The sequence below is a fragment of the Cervus canadensis genome, chromosome 4 (assembly GCF_019320065.1).
Source record: "Cervus canadensis isolate Bull #8, Minnesota chromosome 4, ASM1932006v1, whole genome shotgun sequence".
NCBI lineage: Eukaryota > Metazoa > Chordata > Mammalia > Artiodactyla > Cervidae > Cervus > Cervus canadensis.
Window position 1 is genome coordinate 693252 of NC_057389.1, and position 21349 is coordinate 714600.

The 21349-nt window shown below is 43.8% G+C and overlaps 1 pseudogene; it reads left to right on the forward strand.

Moving 5' to 3' along the window:
* Positions 1-735: 735 nt before the first annotated feature.
* LOC122439456 lies at positions 736-21135 on the forward strand (annotated as a pseudogene).
* Positions 21136-21349: the final 214 nt, after the last annotated feature.

Consider the following 21349-nt stretch of genomic DNA (forward strand, 5'->3'; position numbering starts at 1 on the left):
GGCACTCTAAAACACCACCCTCGGAGACACCAAATTTCCTCACCTCGGCGACCCTGAATCCCTCCGCCTGCAAGCTCTTAAAACTCTTCCTCCTGAAGACCCTAACTGTCCTGCCTGTCAGAGACTTAAAGTCCCTTAAAAGAAACCCCCGATTTCCTCAGCCTCACAGATCCCAAATTTCCTCACCCTGCACATTCTACATCAGACACAAGATCCCCAGTCCCCTCTGTTTGAGGACCCCAGTTACTTCAGCCTGTGGGACCCATATCTCCTCAAGCCGAGCGACTTCTCCCTTAGACGTAGAACCTACGTTATGCCCAGATTTTTCTGAGTGTCCAGGAGGAGATCCTCAAAACCCTTCTTGGAGAAACATTCCCTCTGCTGCACAGGAACAGAGCCCTGATTTCAGCCTGACCCCAGTCCAGCGGTTAGGGGTTTCCGGGTCTCCTCAAGAATCCCTCCGTCACCCACAGACACATCCCTCCCAGTGCCTTCCCTCAGAGGGGCTGAATTGTAGGGGAACCAAAGAAACCAAATCTAGTTCACATTAGGCTGATCTGTCATATCTAGTCAGGATCCGTCCATCCCACCAATACCCTCACCCTGACTTTCCCCTCACCTTCCTGCCCTGGATACTCCACCCAAGGAAGACAGACCAGGCTCTGGACACTGGTCTGGGCTATCTCAGCACCTTCTTCTTCCACAGGCACCTTGGCCTTGAGCATTCCAATGGCCATGAGGCCCAACAGGTCTCCAGAGGAGAGCACTGAGGGAGATGCCGGGAGAACAGAGCGGAAGCCCACGGTGAGAGGTGGAGGCAGCAAAGCTGGGCTCTAAGCCAGCTCTATAGGAAGGACCTGGCGCTGGTCCCTGAAGCACCACAGACTGCATGCCTGGGCAGCTGAGTGAACTTCCCTGTGACCGTACACAGGATGGGAATGCCTGGTCCTGTTTGAGATGGTGGGGGTGGAGTGGGACAATACAGGACACTAGCTTCGTCAACTGCTCTGTGTCCAGGGAGAGTTAGGAAAATGCTCAGCGTCTGTTCAGTTAAGCAGGACACAGTCGGGAAGGAAAGCCTTCATCCCTGTTTCACACAGACCACCCAGTAGCTTCAGGCTACTCCCTGCACAAAAGGTGGAGGAGAAGGCCCAGCTCTAAGGTCTGACTTAGATTAGTAAATCACTGATGAAATCTATTATTTTCCTTAGGACAAAGATGCTTTCAAAGACATCTCCGTATACTTCTCCAAGGAACAATGGGAAGAGATGGGAGAATGGGAAAAAATCCGATATAGGAATATGAAAAGAATCTACGAAGCGCTGATTGCTATAGGTAACAGGAAGTGCTGGGTGCCTGTGAGCTTGGGAAACATGAAACAGGTCTTCACCCTCAGTGTTCACTTGGCCAGCTCTTAGGTAGCTTCATCTGCTCACAGTTCCCTTTTGTGTAGAGACTAACCTGGAGGAAATGTTTACAGTTTTGTACCAAAGGGAGGTTGACCCTACAGTGCAGAGCTCACCTCTTGCCTTATTCTAGATTCCCCCAGCCCATCCTACAGATTTCCTTGACTTTGTGACACTTCCCATTGCTTCTATGCTTTGTTTCTCTTTCTTAGAACAAATGTTTTGCTTCTTTCCAGGTTTCAGAGCCACTCGACCAGATTTCATGCATCACCGCAGGCAGGTCATCAAGCCCCAGGTAGATGACACTGAGGATTCTGATGAAGAATGGACACCAAGGCAGCAAGGTGAGAGGCCAGGAGGATTTGGAGGTGTCTTCCTGAAACCAGCCTGGGCTTAGGTCTCAACTACATCTCAGCCAGTAGTAGGGAAAACATAATTTTCAGCATTCTGAAGTAGTTGTGGCTGAATATTGACATTAGCCTGAATGAAGATGAATGTATAGGTTTTCCAGTGTAATTCTCAAAAATTTTATGGTTAAAATTTATCATTCTTTTTACAAAGAATTATTTTTGCTAAACATTCTTAGTGAAAGGCAGTTAAAGAAACCTTAGAAATAAATTCACCAAACAGATTTAATACTAATCTCATTGGTTACTGGATTAAATCTCTTCGAAGAAGAAATGATTAACATATTATGTCAAGATACATTATTTATGTATGTATATAAAACAAAACCTGTGATCTTCTTACCCTAAGGTTAAATTAATTCTATATTTTGATTCTGGGAAAGGGTTTGAGAGAACTATTTATTCTCCATGATCTTTCCCACGTTTCACTGACCAGAGATGGCATCAGGTAAATAAAATGAAGTACACTTATTATAAAATAGAAGTGAGCAGCTCACTTCCTCTTCAGCTGCTCAAAGAGTTTAGAAGAGTTAATCTGCATCACTGGAGACAACAATTTAGATAGTTCTATGATTCTCCATCTATGGATTTCTGTTCTCCCAGATTTTTAAAAATTATTTATTTAGTTTTGGCTGCACTGGGTCTTTGTTGCTGTCCATGGGCTTTCTCTGGTTGCTGTGAGTGTCTTCTTGTTGCAGGGCATATGCAGGCTCTGTAGTTTGTGACACACAGGCTTAGCTGCCCCGCAGAAAGTGGAATCTCCCTGGACCAGCCATCAAACCTTTGTCCTCTGCATTGGCAGGCAGATTCTCATCCACTGTGCACCAGAGAAGTCCCTCTGTTCCCTGAGGTTATTAAAACTAGTGAAAGGGACATGAAAAGCAAACATTTGGTTGTCTGCAAAGGTTTTGACATAAGGAGAGATTCTTCATAGGGAATACATACGCCTCGGTTCACCATACGCCTGCACGTCTTTATTTACCTTTTTAACAGTTTCTGAGTGTATGGCACACTGTTGCTAACTATGTGCACGTTAGTGTTAGTGGCCACAGTGTTAATTGCTCAGTCGTGTCTGACTCTGCGTACCCATAGACTGTAGCCCACCAGGCTCCTCTGTCCATGGGATTCTCTAGGCAAGAATCCTGGAGTGGGTTGCCATCTCCTGCTCCAGGTGATCTTCCCAACCCAGGGATTGAGCCTGCATCTGTTGCATCTCCTGCATTGCAGGTGGATTTTTTACCGCTGAGCCACCGGGGATATACATACACATGGTTGTACAACAAATCTGTAGAAATGTTACTTCTTGCGTGACTGAAGTCCTAACCCACTGAGTAACAATTCTCCAACCGTTCCTCCTCACAGCCCTTGGCAACCACGATTATATTTTCTGTTTCTACGGATTTGATTAATTTAGATACCTCATCGAAGTGGAATCAGGCAATATTTCTCTTTTTTGATTGGTTCATTTCACTTAGTATAATATCATCGAGGCCCATCCATGATGTAGCATATGACAGAATTCGTTTTTAAGGCTTCAAAGCATTCCATTGTGTGCATGTGGATATAAGAGCTATAACATATATCGCATATATAATCTTTATCTTTTATCCACCAATGAACATTTAGATTGCTTACACATCTTGCCCATTGGGAATAATGCAGAAAGGACCATACATGTGCCCACTATTTATTCAATAACTTGCTTTCAATTTTTTTATGGAAATACACTTTTGAGTGGGACTGCTAGATCATACAGCAGTTCTAATTTTCTGTGGAAACTCCATACTGTTTTCTAGAAAGCTTGCAACATTTTACATTACCAACAATAGTGTATAAGTGTTCCAATTTCTCCATATCCTTACCAAGCTTGCTATTGTCTTCTTAGACATATTGCCCATCACAGAAGGTTTCAATTTGTATTTCCCTATTGATTAGTAATATTGAGCATCTTTTCATATGTTTGTTGGCCATTTGTGTATTTTCTCTGGAGAAATGTCTATTCAATTCCTTCTCTCACTGTTAGTCAGCTCAGACTGCCATAACAAAGCAGACTGCATTCCTTAAACCACAGAAATTTGTTTTCTTACAATGCTGGAGCATGGAAATTTGATATCAAGGTGCCATCATGGTCAATCAGGTTCTCTTCCTGGCTTATAGGTAGCCTTCATACTGGTGTATGCTTATTAACCCCTTATCAGATGCATATTTTACAAATATTTTCTACCATCCTGTAGGTGGCCTTCTCAACTCTGTTCAGTGTCCTTTGCTGCACAGAGGTTTTAAGATTAATCTCATTTGTCTATTTGTACTTTGTTACTAATACTTGTGCACTTGGTACCATATCTAAGAAATCATTGCTGTTTCAATGTCGTGAAGCTTCACCCTTGTTTTCTTCTAAGAGTATTATCAAGTCTTGCATTTAGGTCTTTAATCCGTTCTGAGTTGATTTTTCTTCAAGATGTATGATGTTCATTATTTTGCATATGGTTATTTTGTTTCTCCAGCACCATTCATTACAGGTATTAAACTTTCCCCATTATCTTGACACCCTAGATGAAGATCATTAGACCATGTATCCAAGAGTTTATTTCTGGCTGTCTACTCTGTTCCATTGATTGACATATCTGTCTTTATGCCAGCCAGCTTCCTCAGTGGCTCAGCAGGTGAAGAAACTGCCTTCAGTGCAGGAGACACAGGAGATGATGGTTCAATCCACGGGTTAAGAAGATCCCCTGGAGAAGGAAATGGCAACCCTGTCCAGTGTTCTTGACTGAGAAATCCCCTGGACAGAGGAGCCTGGTGGACTACAGTCCAAAAAGTCACAAAACATCAAGAAGACTGAGCGACTAAGCACACATTTTTTGCCAAATCTACCCTCTTTTGGTTCCTGTACCTTTGTAGTATGTTCTGAAATCAGAGGCCTCCAGCTTTGCTGTTCTTTCTAAGATTACTTTGCCTATTTGGGGTGCTCTGAGATTCCGTGTTAACTGTTGGATGGATTTTCTATATCTGAAAAAAATTCCATTGGGATTTTAATAGGAATTGCATTGAATCTTTAAATTGCTTTGGGTAGTATGAACAGCTTAATAATATTAAGCCTCCAAATCCATAAACATGAGACACCTATGTATTTATGTCAGATTCCTTTCAGCAATGTTTTGTAGTTTTCACCATATAAGTCTTTCATCTCCTTAAGTTTATTTCTAATTACTTCATTCTTTTCAATGCTATTATAAATAAGATTATTTGTCCAGTGGCTAAGACTCCACACTCCCAGTGCAGAGAACTTGGGTTCAGTCCCTAGTCAGGGAACTAGATCACACATGCCACAACAAAGACCTGGTACAAACAAATAAATAAAGATAAATATATTTTTTTTAATTTAGCTGTTCAGTATAGCTTTAAAAAAATAAAAAATAAATAGGACTGTTTTCTTATTTTCCTTTGTGGAATGGTCATTCTTCATGCATGGAAATATATCTGAATGTTGATTTTGTACCATGCAACTTTCTGTGCCGGATTTGTGTGTGTGTGTATTTAAAGATTTTTCTGCACATGAAACCATGGCCCTGTGAACAGACATAATTTTACTTCTTTCTTTCCAAATGGAAACCTTTTGTTTCCATTTCTAACCTAAAGCCCTGGCTAGGAGTTCTAATATTATGGTGAACAGAAATGTTGATAATGGGCATCCTTGGCTTTTTTACTTAATCGTAGAAGTTTTCAGCTTTTCACTGATGACTATGATGTTAGAGGTAGACTTTCAATATATGACCTTTATTATATTGCAGTCACTTCCTCGTATTTCTACACTGATGAATACTTTTGTCATGAAAGGCTACTAAATTTATTAGATACTTTATGAACATCAGATGAGCACAGATGAAGTTTCATAATTTTTTTTTAATTTTAAGAAAATTATGTAATGCTCCTAGTGAAACCATGGGAGTTGATGATACAGAAATCATCTTCCATTCCTCCTTTGGTAATCCTTGTCCTTGTCACTCTCTGGCTCAGGATTATGTGTCCTTAATTAGAATACCCAGAGTTTGGAAACATTTCCCAACCAAAACACTGATTCTCATCATTTTTTAGGTAAACCTTCTTCTTTGGCCTTCAGAGTGGACCACAGTAAACACCAGAAGGTGAGTATTTCCCAAATCCTGTTGCCAAAATGTCCTCCTCATGGATCCAGTCACAGGTGAGAATAGGAGAAAACACAGAGATCCTTGAGACGGCTGCCTTCCTGCCCTGAATCTTTAGCACACTGTCTGATACCATCACCATCTTTACAGTTAGTAAGAAAAACAACCATAGTATCCTGTTCTATTGTAACATTATTTTCATAATATTTCAGACTTTAAGCATTTTATGTGAATAAACTTACTTAAACCTTAAATCAATCCTACAGTACCTATAAGTAGGTATATAGCTATCACCATTATAAATCCAAAAAATGAGGTAAAAAACATTTGATTATATGTCTGAGATCACAGTATCACTGGTAGTGCAATCTAAACCAATGCACGTTCTCTAAACCCCTTACAAACTGATTAAAACTCCCATAGTTCTATGAAGCTTATTCATACATCTTTATATCATTCATCTGAGAGATGTTTTCAACCTCAGTTCTTTTGTGCTGTGCTAGGGAGGGATATGCTAAGACATCTGACTAAGGGAAGCTTAAGGACATGCTGGGCAGTGTGTAGAGTGGACAGTCCAAGATGAAGAAGGAGACAGGATCCCTACCTCAGAGACTCCCACTCCAATAAGAGGAAGCAACTCGCAACCCTGAGAAGCCTCAGGTTTATGACTGAAAAGCAACAACTAAGAAAATAACAGAAGGACTTCACATAGATTACCCACTTTTGAGTAGAAACTCATCATCTGGGCATCATTTCAAATTCTCCTTCTTGCAGGAGGGAGGAACAGCTCCCCCTCTGAGCTCTAATAGGCAACTCTCCTGTTTGGAATCATTTGTTTAGCCTGCCCCTGTGTTGTGAGCTTTGAGATCCTAGCCAACACCCGTTCATTCTCAGAAGTCCAAGCCCAGCTCAAAGCCCCTGAGGGAACACTGAATGTTTTGTGAATGAGTGACTCCACATTTGAGCATTCATCTAGAAGTAGAAAGGTCAAAGAATGCTGAAGATAGTATCTGTGAGCTAGACTTCAAATATAGATGCAGTTTAGGGAATAAATTCATACCAGGGATGTACACTCACGTTCTTACTGTATTAAATAGCTCACACAACAATTTGTTGAAGGTTATTAAATTTCATGTCCACTATAATATTAAGAATTAGCCTGTATACCAATGAATGGATCAGGAAAATGAGTAGAACCAGCTAGTCATACAGCCTTGTTCAAGGAGAACTGATGAGACCAGCTACTTTAATTCCAAACATTGTCTGTAGGACATGGCAACCTGCAACTTTCATCTCATTTTCTTTATTGTCTAAATGTGTTTCTGCCGATCCTCTTTTCTCTTCTCAATCTCACTGCTTTGTCACCTTATTTTCCAGATGTGTTTTGTCCCCTCTGTAATTTTCCATACTTCCTCATCCATCAAAGGGCCACTAATTAATAGAACACCCCCGATTCTCTCTACGAGTTCTTACCCTCTTCTTTCCCTGACCTCCAGCTATTCTTCCTCCCTTGCTCTCACTTTTATGCAGAAAGTTGAAGGGGAAGAGCCTTAAGATATGAATTCTAGCTTTGATTCACTATCCACCTAGGTCCTTTTGTTACACTCCAGTGTTCAGACCCACCCCCCTCCAAATCAGGTATTTCTAAGAATTGTCAAAGTATTAACTAAAGTCATGCATGTGAAAACACTTCCTAAAGTCCTAAAGAACTAAAGAACTGCATGTTGTCTCTTACTCACATGAAGAGAATGTCCAGGGCACCATTAAGTAAGGAATCTAGTTTGAAAGAATTGCTAGGAGCAGCAAAATCGCTGAAGACAAGTGGCTCCAAGCAGGCTCAGAAACCAGTGCCCCATCACAGAAAAGCAAGGACCCCTGGACAGCACCCCAGACAAAAAGTCGGTAAGAGAAATTTTAGGGAGTTCCTCTAATTAGTTCCTCTAATCCCTGTAGAAAAACTAATAAGTGTGACCTAGGTGTGTGGCATGGACTTTGGGTAGGCATGGGTTTAAGCTGGACTGATCTGAGACATGAAGTTAGCACTGGGGCCTTGGGAAAATCTTATACATTTTCTGAGGTCCCGATTGCTATCTGGAAAGTGAAGATACGGATACATAACTCATATGATGCTTGAAAGTCTTACATTAAATGCAAAAGTCTGACATCTACAAGTAGTTCAATAAATCCAGCTGTGATGATGGGAACCGTGCTTTGTTAGTGTTTATGCCCAGATCTCTGCTCATGTGCCCTTACATGTCATGTGCCCTTGACATATGTTTTCTGAGTAGATGTGTCGGTGAACTATTTCCTAAGTAGGAAGGTTTGGAAGTTAAACCTACTAACGGGAAGTGCAGGATGCTATCACTGAACTGGGCATCTGTGGTCAGTGGAGCCTCAGTCTCCTGAACCTGTAGTTAAAGGGAGAAGAAAGAAAGTATAGAGAAGGGACTTCTTGGGGGTGAAGTGGTTAAGGCTCCACACTCCCACTGCAGGAGGTGTGGGTTCCATTCCTGATCGGGGAACTAAGATCCCACAAGCCATGCAGTGTGGCCAAGAAATAAACAATGTAACATGAAAACATAACTACAAAAGTAAAAGTTTGAAAAATACATGTAAGAAAGTTTTAACAAAGTGTATAGATGGACAGGTAGGAGAAATCACACTTTCTGATAAAACAGGGACTAACTCCCCAGACCCCATCAGCCTTGCTTAGCTTCTGTTCTCCATCTTAGAACTCAGAAGAAAGGAGACTGGAGTGAGGAGGTACAGTCTACGGGAAAGAAAGGGCCACGTGTACCAAGAGGTCAGCGAGCCCCAGGATGACGACTACCTCTGTGAGTGACCCTGCTGGCCCACTCACGGAGAAGGGGCTACGAGGCCTTGGTCCACTAACCTCACCTCACCATCTGGTCCCCCGGTCATCCCCTTCCTCTATGACTTGGGGTGCAGGATCGAGGCCAAATGCCATTGTTGCAGGAAGGGGAACCCCTTCCAGGGCCCGAAACTGGGCTCTTGTCTAACACTCGGAAATGAATTGTCCAAGGAGACACATGCTGACAACGCAAGAGATTTTATTGGGAAGGGCTCCCAGGTGGAGAGCAGTAGGTAAGAGAACCCAGGAGAACTGCTCTGCCTCCTGGCTCACAGTCTCAGGTTTTATGGTGATGGGATTATTTTCCGGGTGGTCTTTGGCGAATCATTTTAATTCAGAGTCTTTCCTGGTGGCGCACGAATCTCTCAGCCAGGATGGATGCTAGCGAGAGGGATTCTGGGAAGTGGACAGACATGCGGTGTCTCCTTTTGACCTTTCCTGAACTCTTCCGGTTGGTGGTGGCTTATTAGTTCTGTATTCCTTATCAGGATCTCCTGTCATAAAACAACTCATGCAAATGGTTACTGTGGTGCCTGGCCAGGGTGGGAAGTTTCAATCAGTGTGCTTCCCCTAACAACTCCCCCCCGAGAGACTTTATACTCAAGATGCTTCTTGGGAATTGGGGTGGAGGTCTCTTTCTTCTGTAAATTTTTCCTGCTGTGCCTGGGCATAGGCCTGCCTAGCAGAGCAGAAGTCTCTCTCTCCCTGATCTAAGATGGGGTGTTCTATATCTGAAACCAGCTTTTACTCTTGTAATAACAGCAATTTAGTTTGAAACTGTTGGCGCCTCTCAGAGATGAAATAGACAGGGGCCAAACAGGAGACCTTACAGGATGGTCATCACTGGTCCCCAGAAATAGGAGGCAACATTTGGAGTGAGGGCTGCAGGGTTTGTGACTTTTTTTTTTTTTTTGGTTGGCTGGTGGTGAAGGAACAGAGCTGTGCTCCAGGAATCTTGTGTTTAGTCTGAAGTTACCATCTTCCACCTGGGTGTTGGCTCCAGTTCTGTAGAAGAGCTCAAAAGACATTGTTATGCGTATTTCTTTGAGTAGGAACCAGGACCCTGTCTCGAGGCTGTACCACCATTTGATTGTTTCTCCTGTTTCTGTATTCTCTCCCTTCCCTGATTTGCAATCGTTTGAATCCACCCTTTGGAACTCAGGGAAGGTCAAGGAGGCTGAATGAAGCCTGTATCTTACAGATAAGAAATGGAGAACCCAGAGCAGATCTGTACTCCAGAGTCGACACCCACAGAGTCCTGCTCAGTTTTAATTTAGGGAACAGGGCGACTATGACTGTGATAAGTTTTTGTCAAAATGGGGCATAGGACCGCCTCAGCTTGGAGAAGAGACACTGACTTGGAAGTATTCCTGAGTTCTAAGTCCTAGATCTGAGCCTTGTATGATTAAAATCTCAATCTTTTGGTCTGCCATTTTGTTGTAACAGACCCAATTAGTAGTAGCTGGAGGAGGGATAACTGGAATTTTAATAGACAAAATAAATCTCTTTTTTTTTAAGAATAGGCCTGAAACCCAGTCTAGTCCTGGCACTTCAGGGAGACTTTTAGCCAGGTGGCCAGTTGTCTAGTTTTATAAAAAGTAAGGTAGAAGTTATTAGCATCCAGCAGACATTGTTTTGAGAATGGTGGCATCTAAGCCTGACATGACTCAGAAAACTCAAGTGTTTAGCAATATAACGTCTAATCTGAAATTACACCCATAGCAACACCTGGTTATTTTCCAGGATGTCTGAACCATAGCTGAGTACTCTATTTTGACTTTTAGTTGTAAAATTTTCCTTAATAGCCAAAGCAGATGGCACCATTACTGACGTCAGTGTTTCTCTAGGTATGAGAAGATGCAAGAATTGGGACTCATAAAATCTCTTGAAAAGATCTAACTATCTGAAGGCCTGTTCTGCCAGTTTTTTTCAGAGCACCGAGTGCCTCATTCCTGATTTTCACCCTGAACTCCTTTCAGGGCTGTTGAAAGTCAGCAGTTGCACAGGCCGTGATTTAATCTCTGTAGATGTAGATGGCAAGTGTCAATCTTAAGTTGGCAGAGCCCCTTTTTGCTCATAAACTTGACCATGATTTTGAGGGGGGCATTTCATGACCATTTTACCCCATGGTGCTGAGAATGTCCATTTTCAGGCTTGGCAAAGATTTTATTGACAGGCCACTCAATGTGCTGTTACTGGACTAGGCCATTAAACAGTATCCAAAATTCTCTGGACCACCTGTCTTACTAGCCTCTTGGTCCAGGAAGACATTCCCTCTTGTTGCTTTTTTTCATATCTAGAGTTACACTGTTATCATCATCGATCTCATAGGGAACTATATATTATTTTATCAGAGGCCTCAGTCACACATTTGGCAGTGTAAGAAATAGCAGTTTTGTAAAACAGGTGAAATACAAAGAGCATAGCCAGCAGTATTAGTAAAGTCACAAGTAAGACTTAAGAGCTTCCATTAGATGTAGCCCAGTATATCCCAGGTCGTCTGACTTAGTCTACTCTGCACGAATCTTTATCTTGCACGGAAATTATCCATTGGCACCACCATCTATAAGGCACATAGCCCAGTATAACTCAGGTCGTCTGACTTAGTCTACTCTGTACAAATCTTTATCTTTCAGGGAAATTATACATTGGTACCACCGTCTATAAGGCACATAGCCCAGTTTTTTTAGTGTTACTAGACAGATTATCCTTAGTATGATTGAATTGTTTCCAACACAGAGGAGACTTTAAACCTAAATTACCATAGCATGGTGTTATCTATATAAATCCTTCTCATAATTGTGGGAGATTTTTTTTTTTTTTTTTTTTTTGCTGAAACTTTTCTTGTTGCTCTGATTAAGCCTGAGTGATAGAAAAAAGCTCAAATTTATGGCCAGAGTCAGAGCAGGCATTATTAATTGGCCCAGTGAGGGGATCCCGTCTAGTAGCATCACAGTGACCTGAATATGACTATAATTTTTTTTTTAAAGTAAATTTTTTCAGGGCCAACCAGTTAGAGTCTTATAGTAGAGAAATTTACCAAAGTAACCCAGAATTGGATACAGGTAATTGGCCACAAACCCAACAATTGGATTGATTTCTAAAACTAGCATAGGATCAGGCCTATGAAAGAAAAGCATTTGATTTATATGCAAAGGTCTAAGAAGTCAAGAAAACATTACAAATGATCATACGAAGCAGATCCAGCATCTTGGGCAAGCTGCCTACCTCTGATGTAGTTGTCTTTTCATCCTGGTGTAGTGTAGTTTTTCCTGTTTGAGCATCATTTGAAGGTGAGATCAGGTCGGCTGTCTTTTCTATAGACCAATCCAGTGTAGGGGCCTTTGGAAGTGGGAATTAATCTAAGAGTTAATTTTCCTTCAGTTTCATTGTGCATGAGCTAGTTAAGAGTACCTGATAAAAAGCCCTTCTATCCAGGTTGGAGACAGTCTCCTAAATTATGTCTTTTTCTAGTCCTGGTTGCAGGTCATGAGGCATCTGATCTTCATCCAAAGATAGATTACTGAGATAAGCTTCAGAAACAAACTTAGGGTGTTCTTTAAGAATTCAATTAAATTTTACATTAATATCACAGAACAGCAAAGAACTATCTAAGAAATGAGTCTTACTACATGCAGACCTCCATTAACTGAGATTTAACATTTTTTGAAATATCTTTTTTTTTTTCCTAAAGTTACCCTCATTTTTATCAAATATAACCAAATTAAGGCTAGTTTGTTTGCAAAACAGGTCTGTTCTCACTAATTTTGGTCTAATGATTTATATAACCATAAATGTTAATAGACTTTTTATTTTGCTGAAACATTTATAGAATCTCAGACTGAACTTTTAATATAAAACAGGGCTGGGAAACTCACACCAAAGGCTTCTCACAGATTTTGTCTAACAAATTTAGGTGAACTCTTCCCTTTTTAAGGTCTCAAAAATTCCTTGATATTTTTCTACCTGTTAGTGAGATAAACTTCCTAGCTCATTTGATAAACTTACTGGAAACCTAAGAGTTCCAAATTTCTGGAGGAGCCAGAGAGAGAGAAAATATAATTGTTTTGTTCATAACATATAATTTTACCAAATTATTTTCATAATTAGTTTGAGAGGAAGGTTTTCCTTACTCCCAGAAAACACAAGATTCAAACCTGTAATTTTTTTAGATAGAAACCATAAGTTATAAGCATATTCGCTGGTTCATTCAGTCCTTTGTTAACTTTTCTGAAGTCATCAGGTTTCTAATTAGAACACCAAGACATATCAAAAGGTTAAGAACTCCATATAATTTCTAGGATATCTGTATTAGTAATTTTATCATACATTATAACATGAGCAGATTTATTACTCATTTGATAATCTTTTTCATGTAATTTAACCAACCAAATAAACACAGTTTAATATCTCTCTTTGGGATGTTTCAGGGGCCCTCTGAAGCACCCCAAAGTTAGCTAGATGTCAAAGGAACTTCAAAAGAATTCGATTTAGGAAGTTTCATTGAAAAGATCAATTAAAAGCGTTTAGAACATTTGGTCAGATTTAGTCAATGTTGATGGGTGTATCATTTAGCTTGTTGATATGTCACAATGGGCGTAAATACCAAGGCTCAAGGTCTAGTGAAAGTCAGCTCCGCCATCTTGGACCTAAGTGGCTCTAACCAGTTTTCTTATGACCCTGTCATTCCTAACAAAATCCATTTATCTAACTAATTGTAATCCAATTTTAGAAAATCCTGATCATGCATAACTCTTTTTAGTATTTTTTCATACTTTTTTACTGAAAGCACACTTCCTGCTTTCCTTTAGCAACCAAGAGCTAACTTTTATATTAGCATTTTATAGATTGGTGAGCATAAATACCAGTGATAATTTCTAAAACCCTTGCTTTCTTAAAACATTTTAGGATGGCATCAAACATTATTCATTTATAGTCCCAAATCTCTTTAGTTTTTCTGTAAAAGGAAATCAGTGTTTAGTAGTAAATGTTTCAAAAATCTTATTTCATTTGGAAATGACATAATTATTTAATAGACTTCCAATACTTAGTTTAGCACGACACATAGAAATTCAGTTTACGCCAATCTGGAGAGACTATTGTAGACAGATATTTTTAAAGAATAATTATTCTTAATAGAGTTTATATACAAACTCATACCTCATTTACATTTTTTAGAAGTTTTTTCACTCGAGGTAATTTCCTTGTTGACAAACTTGTAACAGGTATAATATTTAACTTATATTAAACCTAGGTACAATGAAAATATTCTACTTGATGTTAATTACTCTAAGACATGTCTATATTAGATAGGTCAACAAAAAACATTAATATCAGGTATTTAGTACTGAATATTTCCCAGTTCACCTAAACCTGGAATTTATTGTTTAATTTAGAATTATTTGATTTGTAAGCACTTACCTTTTTTTAAGCCAATTAAATAGAGCTAATTTACAAATAAACCTAAAAAAATATTACCCAGAGACAAAGACATACCAAAACATATTTAGACAGACACAGTGCAAGATCTAGCTTCATTTTCTAAGTTAGGTCATGAATTAGATATTACAATATAAAATTTACTAGTTTATAAAAAAGTTGAAATAAATAACATTTTTAAAGGCTTTTTTCCTTTTTCTCTCAGTCTCATGAGTTAGAGATGGTCTATATAAGTGTTCCTGAGAGCCCTGGTCTTAAGGCACAGGGAAAGAAAATCAAATTCTAACAAAATGGCAGCAGGTCTAAATGGTGGCCAGACAAAGCAAAATGGCCATCACAAATCACAACACAGAGCAGAGTTAAAACACACACATATAAACCTGGCAGTCCTCATCAGACACTCCCTTAAATACAAGAATACAGTCTCTCAGAAAACCTTCCATAGAGACACCAAACTTCAGATGTCTTCAAAGATTTCAAAAGGAGGAAAGGAAGCCAGGTTGAAAGAAGAAGGAGGAGGAGGCGGGAAAGGGGGACAAAAGGGGTGGCCTTACAGACGTCTCCTGCCACCTGCAGACACCCAGGCGTTACGGGACTTTTCCCTGGGCTTCCAGAAAAGGGAGGACTGGAACCCGGCCCTACCAGAAACCAGACCAGAAAATTCGAGTTCTCTGCCAAGAGGAGGTGATAGGTCTCCAATCCTCAGCTCAAGCTGAGGCCCTTCAACCAGATTCCTGCGTCCAGGACCAGGGGACTAGAAAAATGGGAAGGATAGGAAGGGCTAGGGAGAGGAAAGAGAGAGGGAAGGGGAGAGGTCAACAAAGTCTCTTGTTCCTTACCGGTCGGGGCACTCTGGCCAGTTGTCTGCATCAGGAGAAGACCAGGGACAAAAAGGTCCCAGTTGCAGCCGCTGGGTCTGGCCCATTGGCAGACAAGCTGACCCCTGAGTACCCCGAGTGGTCAGGATATCAGTCTCAGCAAAGAAGAGTCCCACCAGAGTCGCCATTTGTTGCAAGAAGGGGGACCCCTTCCAAGTCCCAAAACTGGGCTCTTGTCTAACACTCAGAAATGAATTGTCCAAGGAGACACATGCTGACAAAGCAAGAGATTTTGTTGGGAAAGGGCACCTGAGCGGAGAGCAGGAGGTAAGGGAACCCAGGAGAACTGCTCTGCCTCGTGGCTCACAGTCTCAGGTTTTATGGTGATGGATTAGTTTCCGGGTGATTTTGGCGAATCATTTTAATTCAGAGCCTTTCCTGATGGCTGACGCATCCCACAGCCAAGGTGGATGCTAGAGAGAGGGATTCCGGGAAGTGGACAGACATGCGGTGTCTCCTTTTGATCTTTCCCGAACTCTTCCGGTTGGTGGTGGCTTATTAGTTCGGTATTCCTTATCAGGATCTCCTGTCATAAAACAACTCAAGCAAATGGTTACTATGGTGCCTGACCAGGGTGGGCGGTCTCAACCAGTGTGCTTCCCCTAACACCATGAGTGCCCCAGTTCTTTCGAGGAGGTCGTTACGACCAGCAACATCACTATAACTCCTCTCATCCCTGTTCTCACCTCCAGATTGTGAGGAGTGTCAGAACTTCTTCATCGACAGCTGTGCTGCCCATGGGCCCCCAACCTTTGTAAAGGACTGTGCAGTGGAAAAGGGGCATGCCAACCGCTCAGCCCTCACGCTGCCCCCTGGGTTGAGCATCAGACTGTCGGGCATCCCTGACGCTGGGCTTGGAGTGTGGAACGAGGCGTCCGATCTGCCGCTGGGCCTGCACTTTGGACCCTATGAGGGCCAGATCACGGACGATGAAGAGGCCGCCAACAGTGGATACGCCTGGCTGGTGAGAAGCACCCCTTTCCCTGTCTTCTGGCCTCTAATGGCTTGTATGTGGTGGGGGGTACTTCATGTCTACATGCAAGGACGCACATGGTGATAACATGGTCAGCAATGACACAGTCAGCCCTGGGTACTGTGTGCCCTGGGCGTCAACAGAAGACTTCCCTATAAAGGTCAGAGGAGAGGTGGGACCACAGTGTAGAGACACTCAGGACCTCTATCTAAAGGTCAGAGGAGAAGTGGGACCACAGTGTACAGAGACAGAGGACCTCTATCTAAGGATCAGGGGAGAAGTGGGAACACAGTGTACAGACACTCAGGACCTCTATCTAAAGATGAGAGGAGAGATGGGACCACAGTGTACAGACACTCAGGACCTCTATCTAAAGATCAGAGGAGAGGTGGCACCACAGTCTACAGGCACACAGGACTTCTATCCAAAGGTCAGAGGAGAGGTGGGACCACAGTGTACAGACACTCAGGACCTCTATCTAAAGGTCAGAGGAGAGGTGGGAACACAGTGTACAGACACTCAGGAACTCTATGAAAAGGTCAGAGGAGAAGTGGGACCACAGTGTAGAGACACTCAGGACCTCTATCTAAAGGCCAGAGGAGAGGTGGGACCACAGTGTAGAGACACTCAGGACCTCTATCTAAAGGTCAGAGGAGAGGTGGGAACACAGTGTACAGACACTCAGGACCTCTAAAGGCCAGAGGAGAGGTGGGACCACAGTGTACAGACACTCAGGACCTCTATCTAAGGGTCAGAGGAGAGGTGGGACCACTGTGTACACACACTCAGGATCTGTATCTAAATGTCTGAGGAGAGGTGGGAACACAGTAGTACAGACACACAGAAGTGACTCCTCCCTTGTGGAGGCCTTGCCTTCAATGAACCAAGAGACTCAGACTTGCAATGATGAGTAAGGGGCTTACCGAGGGGTCCAACTGGCAGGTAAATCCATGCAGGCTGAAAAGCACCAATGACTACACAGGGAAATAGCTCTTCTATATCTTCCTACCAAGAAAAAATAAAAGAAAGAGGAAAGCTTGTAACTCTTTCTCTGACACTCAGATCACCAAAGGGAGGAACTGCTATGAGTATGTGGATGGAAAGGACACGTCTTGGGCCAACTGGATGAGGTGAGGGCAGTGAGTCTGCAGTGTGTAGACATTGAGACTCCCTCCATCCCACGCCCCTTTCCTTCTCAACCCGGCTCCCTCAACAGCTTTCACATCTTCTTTCCTCTTTTCCCTCCATACCATGCTCTTTCATTTCAAAAGACACTAGAAAGAAGGAAATAAAAATATGGCATGTGCCATCAAGATACAGGTCTGTATGCTGAACAAAACTGGTGGACTTGAAAACAACTTGAGGAGTCTCGATTCACCAGGGACACTTTAACTGACTTAATGGACACTTACCACGCACTTTATGTTTCAGTTTAGACAGTGAACTTCGTTACTGAAGCAGATCACACAACCCATGTCCTTTTGGAGAACATACTGCAGACAGACATTAGCCAATTGATTTTAGGAACAGTAACCTTATTTTTTCTATCTTTGAGTAACTACACAGTGCCAGGATAACCGAATACAGGATACCTTGACTCTATGTGGGCAACAACCTCCTCAGGCTTGGTTCCAGTGAGAAGTGGGCCCTGAGGCCTCGGAAGGAATGGGGGGCAGGATGGCCCTGAATGGGGCCATTCTCTGAGGGCCTCTCCTTTCATCAGGGCAGGCAGACAGTGAACAAACAATTACTGTTCCGTGTCTCAAGCTATATCAGCGCTCTCTCCAAGTTTCCGTGTAAGGGGATGGGCAAGCGAATAGGACCCTGGATACACGTGAGGAGATGGGAGATAGCCTGTGGAGAGAAGGCAGGCTGGGGTGAGTGCAGAGGGCTGTGTGTTAGCCAAGGAGCACCAAGTCCTATGGAGGAAAGAGAACTTAATTCAGAGTTTAGAGGAGCTGGAGGTCACCAGCCTCAAGGACAGTTCAGGTGGAGATGAGTCTGGAACTGGACTCTGGAAAAATGGCTAATTAGGTAAGGAGAGAAAGGCATGGGAATTCACATGGCTTGGCCGAAGGTGTGAACAGAAGGTCCACATGAGGGGCGGCCTCAGAGGCGGAAGGCAAGGAGCTGGGCATGGTCGGAGAGTGGAGGGCACTCATCACCTGAGGTTTCTTTCCCCTTCCCGGCCTCGACCCCAGGTATGTGAACTGTGCCCGCGACGACGAGGAGCAGAACCTGGTGGCCTTCCAGTATCACGGGCAGATCTTCTACCGAACCTGCCAGGTGGTCAGGCCGGGCTGTGAGCTGCTGGTCTGGTACGGGGACGAGTATGGTCAGGACCTTGGCATCAAGCGGAACAGCTGGGGGAAGAGTGAGCTCGCGCCCGGGAGAGGTGAGTGTCAGCCCTCTTCCAGCACCACACCCCATCCTGGGAGCCTCCGTGGTCCGATTTCGGAGCAGAGTACAATCCAGTCCAAAGTCAGTTGAGTTGCAATTAAAATGCCTCAGAATTTTATTCTTGTCATATGATTGTTAGGAAAAATTATTATATTAAAAATGCTAGTTCTAATTTTTAATATTTCATGCAAAAAAATGGGTAACATCACCTTCTGCTGAAAGGCTTAGAAGCAAAAAACAACATTTCCAGCACCTACCAACTTTCTACCCTTTACCTGTTTCTTCCTCATTTCCTCCCATTTCTAAGCAACACATGTACAGTGATGTGCACTCAGTTACTGTTCCACTTTGTTGTCACGTGAGATCACACTCTCTGCCAAACGGGGCTCCACGCACCGAAACAGACAGAACCACTGCCCTGGGGCAGCAGAGGCTTCATACCAGACAGAGGCTGGTGCTCTGAGGAAAACTGCGCACGGAACGTGCCTCGGGTCAGCGTGAGCAGAGGGTGGGGTGTGGTGCAGGACGGTGCAGCAGGGTCTCTGCAGAGATAACGCCTGAGGGACAGGATTCCAGGCAGGGGAGCAGCCAGTGCCTCAGACTCAGGGCCTGGAAGAGTGGCCATTCCAGGTGTCGTGGGAGGAAGCACAGAGGGAGAGAAGGAGGCTGGACGGGACACGGAAGCCTCAGGGCCTGTGTCCACATGCAGGCCCCAGGGGTCCTCCTGGGTGACACAGAACAACCGCGCGTCTTTCAGCTGCAAGCAGCATGTTCTCTCTGCTAAGACGATGCTTTGGTTCATTTTTTGGAAGAGACATCAGTGGGGAGTCCCCTCAGAGGTCAGTTAATTGCCAGACATGAGGGGAGAGTGGGCTGGCTGAAGATGCTTGGGAGTGAGGGTGTGAAAAGTCTGGCTGGAGATGTATTTTTAAATAGGGCTTCCTAGTGCACGTTAAATGGACTAAGACGGAATGAAATAAATGAGGTATGAGAACTGGTAAGGTTTGAGAAAGGATATGTCTTTATTTTATGATTTATGGGAAACTGAGAGAGGAGCAATTTATGAACCAGTTTGGGCAGCAGGGGCCACAGACCTGTAGTCAGTGGGACCTGGGCCGCTCGGTCTCATCCAGTCTCAAACCCACTTCCTGCAGAGATCGGCACAAAGGCTGCTCTTTGAACAAGGAGCCACAAAGTCAGATTTACTCACACCTGATCTAACCACCCCCTGTGCTGCCTCCCATATGCAGAGAGCTCCAGGCCAGGCGCCCCTAACTTAATAGACCCTTTCCCCTCACAGGGAGCCACTCAGGAGATTTCACCTGAGTCATCAAGTCTTATCCCTCAGTAGGGTAAATACCTGTGGCCACTGTGATGTGACATTTCAGACACTTACACGCAGGGAAATTCCCTACAGATCCACCTCTATCAGGAGAGATGCTGCCTCTGATGCTGCTCGAAGTTCCCTATCTGGTGATATGTAGAAAAGGCCCCTGAGACCAACTTCCTGGATTTCTGTAGATGTAGAGAATAAGAGTGGAGTGGAAAAGTGGACTATAAAGACACACTCGATGGGAGACAAATCGTGCACTGTCAACCCTTAGATAATTAGTGAAGCAGGCCTGAACACGGCAAACCAGCTACCAGACCAAAAGCTTCCTCTTTCAGCAGAACCGAAGCCCAAGATCTACCCATGTGCCTCCTGCTCTCTGGCCTTCTCCAATCAGAAATTCCTCAGCCAACACACCCAACGCAGTCACCCCTCTCAGACCCTCCTGAGACCATCCGAAAGAGATCTCGTGCAACCAGAGGATCCCTGCCCAGGCAATCAAAATCAGCGATATTCAGATCCACACAGCCCGAGCGACAAACCTGAGGGTCAGGGGGCCAAGGACAGGCCCCAACCTTTGCTGAAAAGCGTAAGGCTGAAGAGGATTTCAAGGGTCTCTTCCTACACACCTGGAGGACAAATGCGGGGTCCTGGGGTGCATGAGAGAATGAAAGAAGAGCCCAGCACACGCCAGAAACTGAATCCAGAGGACACAGGCACATTGCTCACGGGGGCAAGGGTCTCAGGGATTATGAGGGTCACCTATGGAGAGTGTGGGCAAACCTCCAAGGACAGGTCAAGTCTCAGCACACACGAGAGGACACACACAGGGGAGAAGCCCTATGTTTGCGGGGAGTGTGGGCGAAACTTCAGTCAGAAGTCCGTCCTCATCAGACACGAGAGGACACACACAGGGGGGAAGCCCTATGTGTGCGGGGAGTGTGGGCGAAGCTTCAGTAAGAACTTCAACCTCATCACACACGAGAGGACACACACAGGGGAGAAGCCCTATGTTTGCGGGGAGTGTGGGAGATGCTTCAGTCACAAGTCCGTCCTCATCACCCACCAGAGGACACACACAGGGGAGAAGCCCTATGTTTGCGGGGAGTGTGGGCAAAGCTTCAGTCGGAAATCCGTCCTCATCACCCACCAGAGGACACACACAGGGGAGAAGCCCTATGTTTGCGGGGAGTGTGGGCGAAGCTTCAGTCAGAAGTCCGTCCTCATCAGACACCAGAGGACACACACAGGGGATTAGCCCTATGTTTGCGGGGAGTGTGAGTGAGTCATGACCAACAAACCACACCTTAGCCACAGGAGGATTACTGCAGCCACCCCATGCCTCAGCTATAAGTGGGCCTAAGAGGAGGTCTGTGACCCGTTACTGTCCCCAGGAGTATGAGGAGAGACTTCCCAGGTGGTCCAGTTGCCAAGACTCCAATGCAGAGACCCACGTTCAATACCTGATTGGGGAACTAGCTCCCACATGCTGCAACTAA